The sequence below is a fragment of the Chiloscyllium plagiosum genome, unplaced genomic scaffold (genome assembly GCF_037043375.1).
Source record: "Chiloscyllium plagiosum isolate Xiang-an unplaced genomic scaffold, Cpla_swu_hap1 HiC_scaffold_1, whole genome shotgun sequence".
Taxonomy (NCBI): domain Eukaryota; kingdom Metazoa; phylum Chordata; class Chondrichthyes; order Orectolobiformes; family Hemiscylliidae; genus Chiloscyllium; species Chiloscyllium plagiosum.
The window spans coordinates 94908845-94920952 of record NW_028270139.1 but is presented as its reverse complement, the minus strand read 5'-3'; the positions used below and the strand labels follow the sequence as shown (position 1 = coordinate 94920952).

Sequence of the window (12108 nt, the reverse complement as noted above, 5' to 3'; positions counted from 1 at the left end):
TAAGTTTGCAGATGACACCAAAATTGGAGGTGCAGTGGACAGTGAAGAGGGTTACCTCAGATTACAACAGGATCTGGACCAGATGGGCCAATGGGCTGAGAAGTGGCAGATGGAGTTTAATTCAGACAAATGCAAGGTGCTGCATTTTGGGAAAACAAATCTTAGCAGGACTTATACACTTAGTGGTAAAGTCCTAAAGAGTGTTGCTGAACAAAGAGACCTTGGAGTGCAGGTTCATAGCTCCTTGAAAGTGGAGTCGCAGGTAGATAGGATAGTGAAGAAGGTGTTGGTTTGCTTTCTTTTATTGGTCAGAGTATTGAGTACAGGAGTTGGGAGGTCATGTTGTGGCTGTACAGGACATTGGTTAAGCCACTCTTGGAATATTGCGTGCAATTCTGGTCTCCTTCCTATTGGAAAGATGTTGTGAAACTTAAAAGGGTTCAGAAAAGATTTACAAGAATGTTGCCAGGGTTGGAGGATTTGAGCTGTAGGGAGAGGCTGAACAAGCTGGGGCTGTTTTCCCTGGAGCGTTGGAGGCTGAGGGGTGACTTTATAGAGGTTTACAAAATTATGAGGGGCATGGGTAGGGTAAATAGGCAAAGTCTTTTCCCTGGGGTCGGGCAGTCCAGAACTAGAGGGCATAGGTTTAGGGTGAGAAGGAAAAGATATAAAAGAGACCTATGGGCAACGTTTTCACACAAAGAGTGGTACGTGTATGGAATGAGCTGTCAGAGGAAGTGGTGGAGGCTGGGAGAATTGTAACATTTAAGAGGCATTTGGGTGGGTATATGAATAGGAAGGGTTTGGAGGGATATGGGCTGGGTGCTGGCAGGTGGGACTAGATTGGGTTGGGATATCTGGTCGGCATGGACGGGTTGGACTGAAGGGTCTGTTTCCATGCTGTACATCTCTATAACTCTAAATCGAAGTCAATTGTAACAAATATCTAACTAAAGAGAGTTGCAGTAATTCTTCCATAGACACTGTTATACAAATAGCACGTGTTTAACTTACACTGGCCATGATGATAAAAAAACTATCAACTACAGATTTGTCAGGGAACTTTTAGTGAAAACCAGCGTTTAAAAATTGTGCAAAAGTTAGAAGCTACATTTGCTTTGGCATTTGATGGTCTTGTATCATGTCTTAAATGACCTGTCAGGAATAAAGGTACCAGTGATATGACAGTCAAGCAATATTTTCAACGCGAAGACAACACGCCCGTCTTTAAATCTTGTTAAACTAACAGTGGTGGAAGATTTTCAACTTTCCAATGTACCTGTTAGTTAAGTATAACAGCAATAACTCAGAAGGCAGGAATACACGCTGTCATTTCTGAAATAAAGCACCCCTCAGACGGAGCTATTTATTATTTGATGTTAATGTGAGGATGTTTGCATTCAGTAAACTATTAATTGACATAGAAGATTTTATTTTCATATTTAGTATTTATTGCTGAATTCCAGGTACGATAACAGGAATAACACACACGATAAACAAAATACAATGGGGTTCCAACCGCCTTTAAAGTATGCATTGTCTGTTTAGCAAATCTACTGAAGTCTCTGCCCTGTTGTGTTGACAGTTTCCGTCCTGTCACTTTCCAATATATGGAACAAAAAGGGAGCGAGAATTGCCGCGCTGGACTCATGGAAGGAGACTCCCCTGGGCAGTGATGTCAGACGCCAGTCACAGTCTCTCTGTATACACACAACCATTGCCGCAATCCGAGCCGGGACCCATTGCAAACAAACATACCAGGCCGCCGCAGCAGAGAGAGGTAACTACATACACTGCACCATTAACGCCTCACCGAGTTTATGGGATTAGTAGAAAGACAGCCAGCACAAGCTGTTCCCTCACCGAGACAGAAATGGTCGAACGAGTTATGCCACTTTAATTAAAAGTACAATTCCGAGTTTCATGTAACTGATCCAAATTGCTAATTGGAACGCCTACACAGTCCTAATCAATTGATTTCAAATAAAATGGCATTAATTCACATTTTGACGTGGTATTCATGGAATTGAAATTTTAGAACTATCCAATTAAATGCTCTTTGTTTCAAAAGCCTTACTTTAAATCCAAAAAGTGTAATGCATGGGTAATTTCAACTCATCGACTAAAAAAATTGATTTTTCAAGAATAAGAAAACCGAAAGAACCATGGATGCTGGAAATCAGAAATAAAATAGAAATTGCTGGGATTAAAAGCTCAGCAGGTCTGGCAATATCTATGGAGAGAAATCAGAGTTAACGCTTTGGGTCGAGTGACCCTTCCTCAGAACCGTTGAATCTTCAAGCATGGATTCCTTCAAATAGTTAAAATCACCCTTCCTTAAGTTGTGTAATTACAAAAAGAGCCTTTGCCTTGGCGTACTGTGAGTGAAGTAGGAGAGAGACAGTGGGTGAGAGGTAGCAGACAGAAGATAATAGCATTTACCCTAATGGAGCAGAGGAGATAATTGATCTTCTCCCTATACTGCTGGATATTCCTTCAAATGGCTAGCACAGCGTTGATTTGTGTGGCATTCCTTTTTTTCTTATATCCAAAAGCGCTTTTACACAAAACTGAACATTTTTTTCCATCATCAAATTACCGTGGTATTTTTTTCCATCTATTCATCCCAAGTAAATCATTTAATGCAAAGCCGATTGAGGGCAACACAAACCATCAAAGGTGAAGGAGAGATAGGGAGAAGGAAAGGGTTAAATCAAATGTAGTTAGACTGGGTGGCATTCCATTACCTTTCTTGATTAAAAATCCACAAAAAGGTGCAGAAAATAAAGACCCATATATCTGAGCTCCCAAATCTCTTCGGAGATCCATTGTATTTAACCTCATACCATTGAGAAAGTAACCTGATATTTTATTTTCTGGTCTCAAATGGATAACCGTACACACTTGCTTACGTTGAACTCCATCTGCGACAGATTTTGCCTATTCACTTAATCTATCAATATCTGTTTGCAATGTTATGCTATCATCTACACTATGTAAAGATACCTGACTTTGTGTCATTAGGAAATCTGGATATCACATTGAATGTTGCAACTTAGAGCATCACAGCTTACAGGGCAAGATGGCAGCAGTGAGGTATATGCCGGAGTGGGCACTCGAGGCAGCAGTGGACATGGAGCCAAGGCTTCCTGATTATTGGTGCGGCAGTGCCAGTATCAGAGCCAGAGACATTTGGTTGTGGGTAAGTTCAGGTCCAGCACGGGACCCAGCATCAGCAGCCCATTGGCAAGGTAGGCCAGCCACGAAGCAATGGTGCCAGAAGAATGGCATCTCCTACAGTAGTAGGTCCAGCACAGGCAGCAGCGAGGTGGTGAAGAAGGCATTGTGGCAGAGGTTTCATTGGTAAGCCGGCTCAAGGCTCATGGTAGAGGCAGAACGAAGATGGACACTTTCAGTTGTATCTTTTTAGTCTTAAATTATTCAAAATGGTGCTGAATTGTAACAAAAGCTAAAACTTTTCTCTGTATTTCACTGTGGTACTCATTGTAGAGTACAAGTGACAATATATCATCATAAGACTTTCTATACTATATCCAAAAATAACGAATAATGTAAATTGATGCCCTAACACATTTCCTTGTGGCACAGTAGTCCATCCTGCCAATTTGAGAATGTATCCATTATCATTCCTGCCACTCAACCAATTTTGTAGCCATGTCAGTGATTTGCCCTTTATTCACTATTATCTAAGTTAACAGTCTGTTATAAAATGCCTTCTGGAAGTCAACATCCATAGATATTTCCCTCTCTTAGCAACCACTTCAAAAAATTCAAGGTGGTTTATCAAGCATGATCAACCTGTCCTCTGGGGTTCCAAAGAAATCAGTATTGGGCGCTCTTAGTGTTGTGGCATGTAATGATTTAGGTATGAACATAGGAAGATTGATCAGTAAGTTCACAAATGATATGAAAAATTACTGAGGAGGATAATGTTAGGTTATAGGAGGGACTGATCAGTGGCAACAGATCAATCCAGATAAGTGTGTGGTGATCACTTGGATAGGACAAACACGGAAAGGGAATCCACGATGAACAGTAGAATCTGCAAAGGACCGAGGGCCAGGGGACCTCAACATGCATGCCCATCGGTCCATTAGGAAGTGGCATGGGTAGATAAAGTGCTTAAGGTGGCATTTGGCATAACTTTCATTTATTAATCAAGACAGAGGTTAAGAGCAGAGAGAAATAGCTAAATCTGTATAAAACGGTTAGGCCACAAGTAATTTCTGGAATCTACATTATCGGAGGGATATGATTGCACTAGAGAGGGTGCAGTGACATTGCTGGATTTTGCCGAGTTAGAGAATTAGTTATGAAGAGAGATTGGAGTGTGAAGTACTCATCTTATAGCTCTCATTCTGCACTCGTTAATGTAATTCTAGAGTCCTGGGATTTTAACGAATACTCACTGCATAGTGATGAATGCAGAAGAGATGAAGTAGGAAAAGGTGATCTGCCTGAAAGATTGAGAACTTCATACAAAGCCCACCACTACGAAACTGAAATTCTGCCAACTACTTAATTAAGTGACTCTTTCTGCTCTTCTAAAAGCTTGGGCCAGGCCTGGAAAATTCTGGCATTTTCTAGCCTTTCATTTCCTCCTTTTAGTTTTCATCGCTTCTTGAATATTGTTATTACTTTTGTGATTTCCCAATTCTTAGGGACCTTTCTAATCTTCGGAAATTCCCAAGATTCAAGAGCAATGTTGCTACTTCCTTGAAGAGTCTAGGAAGCGGGCCCTCAAATCCAGGGAATTTACCAGCTTTTAGTTACATTATTCAAGATAAATTTCTGTGGAAGGAAAAAGTATCATTTTTAAGTTCATCAACTCCCAACCCATCCCAGCAACATTTCTGAGCACAGGATAACCCCTGAGTTATGCCCCCCTTTTCACAAAGGCTGATAGAAAAACCTTCCTAGTCTCATCCATCTGGCATTGCTCAGCTTATTATGACAATAGAGATGAACTGAGGGCCTTGAGTGGCAATGTACCCCTTAAGATTCTTGATAAATACAACAGTGTCTCATGGTCACCTTGCTGAGCCCTACATAATGGGAACCAAATCAAAGATGGACAAACAGCTGATGGGTTAGCCATCCAACATAAAGCATGCAGCCCATTGAAAACTGGTCTCACATGTGGGTGTTGGGAGAGGGGGAGATGTCATAGAATCCCTACAGTTTGAAACAGACCATTAGGCCCAGGTCCACATCAACCCTCCAAACAGTATCCCACCCAGACCCATTCCCCTCCTGTACCCCTGACTAATGCACTTAACCTACACATTCCTGACAACGATGGGCAATTTAGCATGGCCAGTTCACTTAACCTGCGCAGTTTTGGACTGTGGGAGGAAACGGAAGCACCTGGAGGAAACTGACATTATGTGACATGCATCAAGATACAGTGGTTGAGTAGGGTATTAATATCATTACTTTACAAACTCACATTTTTATACTAAAACTGATCAGTATTTTTTCCCCAAACATATGAAAAATGTATGTCTGTAATATATGTTCTGAAATTCAATGTTATTCCATCAGAAACAGTTCCTAAATTAGCCTACAACATTCAACTTTGAAGTTTAATTTATGTGGCTCAGTTTGCAATTTGTTCTAACAGGAAGGCAGACCTGGAGAAATAGCATTGAGAGCACATGTAAGGATTGACCAGAAGGAAAATAGCTCCAGCTGTGTCACATTGAGCAAGAAGTCTAGGTGCTAAGATAGTAGTAAATTTGTGGTGGATTTTTATTTGTGTCTCTAAAGGTAATACTGAGATAAAAGGAATACTATTAATTTGGATTTATTTGAGGTTTGTAATGAAATCTTTTCAAACTTTTTGTCAAATGTAATATTGTTCATGCTTTTCTTTAGTAAATACTTTATTCTTTGTAATTCAAGTATGCTGGAAGACTCTAGTATACATGTTCAGTTACTGATCTCCACAGTTCATAAAACATTTTCAGCAAACCATTTTGGATTTCATTCTGGGACCTGACTTGCCCGGTACGAACATCAGCTGGGATCATACAGATACATTGACTTTTTTTTCCAAAGTAAGTTTCAAATAGAGAAACAAACATTTTAACAAATGTTTGCAGTGTTAAATACACTTGTTTAAAAAAAAGCAATATTCCGACGGTATTTGATGCAGAGACAACACTCTGAGCATCATGTTATGTAACACATTAGTGCAACATGGCTTAATCATGCTCATATAGCACACTGCACCAACCCCTAAATCTGTCTTTCTTAAACTTGGAAAAGTACCTTTAAGTTCTGATCTCAAAAGTAAAGCAAAAATTCATACATCTATTCTCCCTATAGACCGTAAGCTGTAGAACAGAAATAGGCCATTCAAGGCTGCCAGGTCTGCTCCACCATTCAATAAGATCAGCACCACTTTCCTACCATTTCCCCATAACCCTCAATTCTCTGAATGATTAACAATCTGACTAGAAAAGCAAACACTACAGACACTGGAAATCTGAACCAGAAACAAAGTGTCGGAGAAACTCAGCAGGTCGAGCTGCATCTGTGGAGATAGGAACAGAGCTAATGCTTCAAGTCCCGTATGACTCTTCTTTTGAACTGAAAGAAGCTGGAAAGTGATGGCTTATGCTAGTGACAGAGGAGGGGCAGATGGTACATGGGGAGAGTAAAAGATAAAGGCTGTGAGAGTGATGATAAAGGATTGACAGATATGTAAAGAGGAACAAATGCTAGGTCTACAAAGGAGAAAATTGGTCCCACTCTGCTGAAAGCAAAGTTAACAAGTTACAGAGAGTGGGGAATGCAAGAACAATGGAATACAGAGGTCAAACTTAGCTGTGGAACTCAATGCTGAGACTTAGAGGCCATAAAGTGCCGAGGTCAATAATGAGGTGCTGCTCCTCCAGCTTGTGTTGAGGGTTTTTGGAAGACAGTAGCAAGCCAAGGTCAGAAGCATCCATCTCAGCTTTGAGACGTCAGCCTTGAAAGTACTTAACAACTCAGCTTCCACAGCCTTCTATAATAAATAATTCCACAAACTGAATATCCTCAGGAAAAAAAATGATGAGAATAGGCAGCCCAAGAAGCTACTTGTGATTAAAAGCATAAGCATCAGGGATCCCCAGTGGAGGGCTCTCTATGCAGGAGTCCTCCCCCTTTCTCTCGGGGATCTGGGGTGAAGGGTGCTGCACACAGTGGTCCCCTGCAACTGCAGATTGGGGGGGTTCACAGACTCACAGCCCAACTGCTTGTTCTGTGGTGCTGTGGGAGTCTGTGGACCATATATACATATAGGGTGTGGGAGCTTGCACTCCCTTTTTGATTTTCTAAAAAAACCTCCTCCTTTTGTTTTTGGTTGCACTTCAGTCCCATGCTCCTGATCTTTGGGCACCCAGTACAGAGGAGGGGAGGGCAGGTCTGAGGACCTCCTCGTGGGTCTGCTCCTGGGCCTGGCCAAACTGGCTATAAACAGGTCCAGGCAGCAGGCCGTGGAGGGGGTTGTTATGGCAGATTGCCTGCCCCTCTTCTGCAGTTATGTTAGAGACTGGGTGTCTCTGGAGAAGCAGCATGCGGTGTCCACCAACATCTCGAGCTGTTCAAGGAGAGGTGGGTGCCGCAGGGAGTGCAGTGTATTATTTCCCCCTCCAACTCTATTTTGATTTAATCCCTGCCCTCCCCTTCACTGTTTGATCACATAGCATTGTCCTTTAATGTGAAGGGCACTGCTTGTCACTGCCCACTTGGGTGTTTCTTTTCCTCCCGGTGGTGGAAACTGAATAAAGATCTGTACACCTTGTGTCTTCCACTATGTCTCACACCAGCACACACACAACATGGGTGCTGGGGAAAAATAAGCACTACTGCAGTTAGGCAGTAGTGTGGGGGCAAAAAAAAAGAAAAAAAAAAGAGTAGCATCAGACATCCTCCTCACTGAGCACTGGCTCTGAGGGAGCTGGACCATGCAAAGGATTCACCATATGTAAATAAAGGGCGAAAAAAAAGGATAAGCATCCATGATTACACATTCTTGCCCTCAAATCCACCAACAGCAATAATAGTAACAAGTAATGAGCCAATACCACCAAGATGGAATGACCTCCTCACCAAGAATTAACACGCATGGATTTGTGGTGATCTCCTTGGAACTCTTGTACAAAAATGTCACATTTCCTGAATACAAACAATTAATCCCACGAAACCTCTCCTTGGTCTGGATGATCCACAGAAAGGACTTAATCTTTACTGCTTCAGATTGGAGTGAAATACAAGAACATCATTCATTACACTAACCCATTTGGTTTCTACCTGCATTTGCTGTAACACCCTAGGTTTTATATTGCAGGCAGCATTTCTAAAGCATTACAATTTACTCTGAATTTAAAAGTAACATTACAACATAACACACCTGTGCAAAACATACGGCAGCAACAGAAGACAGCGGGAAACCTCAGCAACCTTAGTATTTGTGTAAGGAGTGAATGCGCCTACATGTGTAGTAATTTCCAAAAATATCTGAGATGCCCTCATCTCAATGATGTAGAGGTGCTATGTTGGGGTGTACAAGGTCACAAGTCACATGACACCAGGTTATATTCCAACAGGTTTCTCTGAAATCACACGCTTTTGAAGTGCTGCTCTTTCGTCAGGTGAAGTGCTTCACCTGATGAAGCAGCAGCACTCCGAAAGCTTGCGATATCAAATAAACCTGTTGCACTGTAACCTGGTGTTGAGACTTCTGACCTTTTCCTCTATGTAATATTTTTACTGCCCAATTATCTCTTCACCCTGTATTTTGCACATAAACTGGAAAAGTTTAAGTAAAGTCCTAATGTAGAAAATAACCAATTTAAGACAACCATAACTAAAATGAAACTATTAGCCAGTTATTATATTTAATATTTTGTGACAGAATAACAGGGGAATAAATAACTAACGGAACTAAATAAATCAAATCAAAAGATGGCGTAACTTTGAATGAACTCTATAACATTTTTACAACTTGTACAAATATCCTAACAATTGAAATGGCCATTGTTTTAGTTATAAAAGTAAAAAATGCTGGTGAAACTCAGCAGGACTGGCACCATCTGTCAAGAGAAAGCAGAGTTAACGTTTCAAGTCTGGTGATTATTCATTGAATTCTGATGAAAGGTTACTGGACTCGAAAGGTTAACCCTGTTTTCTCCCACAGATGTTTGTAGACCTGAGTTTTGCCAGCAATATCTGTTTTTGTTTCAGATCTCCAGCATCCACAGTTTTTGTTTAATATTGTTTTAGTTATAATTGCTTAGCTTTTTTTTTTGCACAATTCTGCATCTTAGGGAAAGTGTGAGCTTTCCCCTCCAATAACTTTGATATAATTTCAAATCATTAAAAAGTCAGACGAGGAAAAATGTTTCAAACGAAATAAATTATAATGGCAGTGCGCAGTGATCACAAGCATTTGCTTCTTAAAAGAGCAATTTCTAAAACAGATCGTATGCACATCTGTTAAATGTTCATGTGCTAATCAACACAGTGTGACCTGACACATCATGCACATATTTCTCCACTGCTTTCTAAATCAGTTCCACATGTAGTCCTATGTTTAATTCTGGATTCATCGAGTTTTTAATCAAAAGTTTGTTATGTAAATCTTTATTAAGAATTTGAGTTTAATTGAACGGTCTGAGGTGGATTGTCAAAACAGGTATATGCAATCTGGAACTTTTTCAAAACAAATGCAGGACAGGATATTTTCTTCCAAAATCAATCTGATGGTTTTTGATCCTCGACAGTATTCCTCCACATTACACGTCATTATTTTAGCCATCATTGATAGGCTAAGAGGCCGAGTCAGTTCTCTTGCCCTTTTTAAAATGTGTTTATTTTCAGCTCCTTCCAATCCTGTGGAATGTTAATGTTTTCAAATCCTTTGACATTTATTATACCATCCTATAAAAATCTTCATCTATTTTCCCTCCAGAGCCCTAGGATAAATGCCAGAATATGTTAGTCTTTGATCATTTTAGTTTATTAAATACACTATTAATAAAAACAACTAAAAAACTAGTAACATGTTCTGCTGTATTTTATTCCACCTGCCAAACATATAAAGAATTCAGTTGGATTTTCAAGTTTTACTCATTATTTCAATATGAAGAATTCCTTTCTAGCCCTCTTCTGCCGTACTAGAGTCTGGGATTTTGATAGTGAGGAAGAAGTTGCAGTCATGCCTTTGAAAACTTTCTTTACATCTTTCTAAAACCATTACATTGGAGACAGTCAATAACGTTACAGGTTGTAATTGGTATGTTGGAAGGAGCACATTTGTTGCACTTGGAGGGGAGAAAGGTGGCAGTGCAGTGGCAATGTCACTACACCATTACAATCAGAGGCCCAAGCTAATTCCTTAGCGGGCTTGGGTTCTAAAATTAAAAATTATTAATTCACAAATATCAGTAATTCAAAGCTAGCTCAATGTAAATAAACTATTGTAATAACTCATCAAGTTAACTATGCTCTCTGATGAAAATCTCATCTGCTGTAGCTATGACTTCAGACCCAAAGCAATGCTGTTTACTTTAAAATGCACTATAAAATAGCCGAGCTGAAAAATGTGTTGCTGGAAAAGCGCAGCAGGTCAGGCAGCATCCAAGAAGCAGGAGAATCGACATTTCGGGCATAAGCCCTTCTTCAGGAATGGCTGAAAGGAGGGCTAATGCCCGAAACGTCGATTTTCCTGCTCCTTGGATGCTGCGCTTTTCCAGCAATACATTTTTCAGCTCTGATCTCCAGCATCTGCAGTCCTCACTTTCTCCTATAAAATAGCCTAACATGCTATTTAAAGAGGATTTAGGGATGGACAACAAATGCTGGCCAAGTTAGCGATATCCATATTCCATAAAGAATTGAGGTGTTCAAACATTTAAACAATTTTGACAGGGTTATGAAAGATATTCTGCTTCCACTATACCAGGTCAGTAACTAAGGTTCACAATTTCAAGACTCAGCAAGAGAGTTAGGAGTGAGATTAGGAGAAACCTCTTTATTCAGAGTTGGTAAGATTTGGAATGCACTGCCTGGGAAAGAGGTGAAGGTGGATTCCAAAGAAGGTTTTAAAAGAAAGCTGGAAATAGTTTTGAAAGTGTTGAATTCAGCGAGCTAGGGAGATCAGGCTGGAGAACGTGAGTATTTGAGGAGTTCTTTCAGTAGGTCAGTGGCGAAGCCTGATGGTCTAGATGGCGGTCAGCGGTGAAGCCTGATGAGTTCATATGGCAATCAGTGGTGAAGCCTGATGTGCCCAGATGGCGGCGAGTTGGGAAGCCCAATGAGCCCAGATGGCGGTGAGTTTGGAAGCCCGGTGGGCCCAGATGGCAGTCAGTTGGGAAGTCTGGTGGGCCCAGATGGCAGTTAGTTGGGAAGCCTGGTGGGCCCAGATGGGGGTCGGCAGAGAAATGGTAGTCGGCAGTGAAGCCTGGCGAGACCCAATGGTGGTCAGCAGCAAAGTGGTGCTCGGCACTATAGTGGCTGGCAAGCCCGGAGCGGGATTTGGCCCAGTGCAGATGAAAGAGTACTCAGTGTGAGGGAGAGCGAACTCTCTTGGGTAAAGTCCAGCATGGAACATCTGCAGACCCATGGCTTAAGAAAGGGCTGTAATGTTTAATTTTTAACTTTATTTTCTACTTGATACTAGTAAGAACTGTAGTATTGAACTTTTTAACTAATTTTTGTACCTAGATGGTGCTGGGAATGGTGGCATTGTACACTTTTTATTGTACTCCTATATCTCTGTAATTGAGCACACATGACAATAAATCTAACCTTCTGTACTGTAAATGCTATGATTCTGTGAATACTGAAGAAATATAGCATTTTCACACTGAGCATAAATTAAATGGAGATCACAGGAGCTCTATGAAGTAACTTCATTTCATTCTCAAGGAAACATCATCATTGCAGCATTTTCACTTTCAACAGCAATCAACTTTGCATTTCCAATGCATATTGCAGTTTTGCAGTGGATACATCATTGCAGATTTTCATTCCATCAGAATGGTCGGGAGTGAAAATCTTCTGTTAAAAACAGAATTAAATACTCCACGCTTTGAT

At 40.7% G+C, this 12108-nt stretch overlaps 1 protein-coding gene across 1 annotated transcript in view; it reads right to left on the bottom strand.

The window, feature by feature from the left end:
* Positions 1-4829: 4829 nt before the first annotated feature.
* Positions 4830-12108, bottom strand: part of dhx29 (DEAH (Asp-Glu-Ala-His) box polypeptide 29) — a 127735-nt gene continuing 120456 nt past the window's right edge. Inside the window, exon 28 of the mRNA XM_043688629.2 lies at positions 4830-9986. The gene's annotated coding sequence lies outside the window, so the exon portion shown is untranslated. The remainder of the gene's footprint in view (positions 9987-12108) is intronic.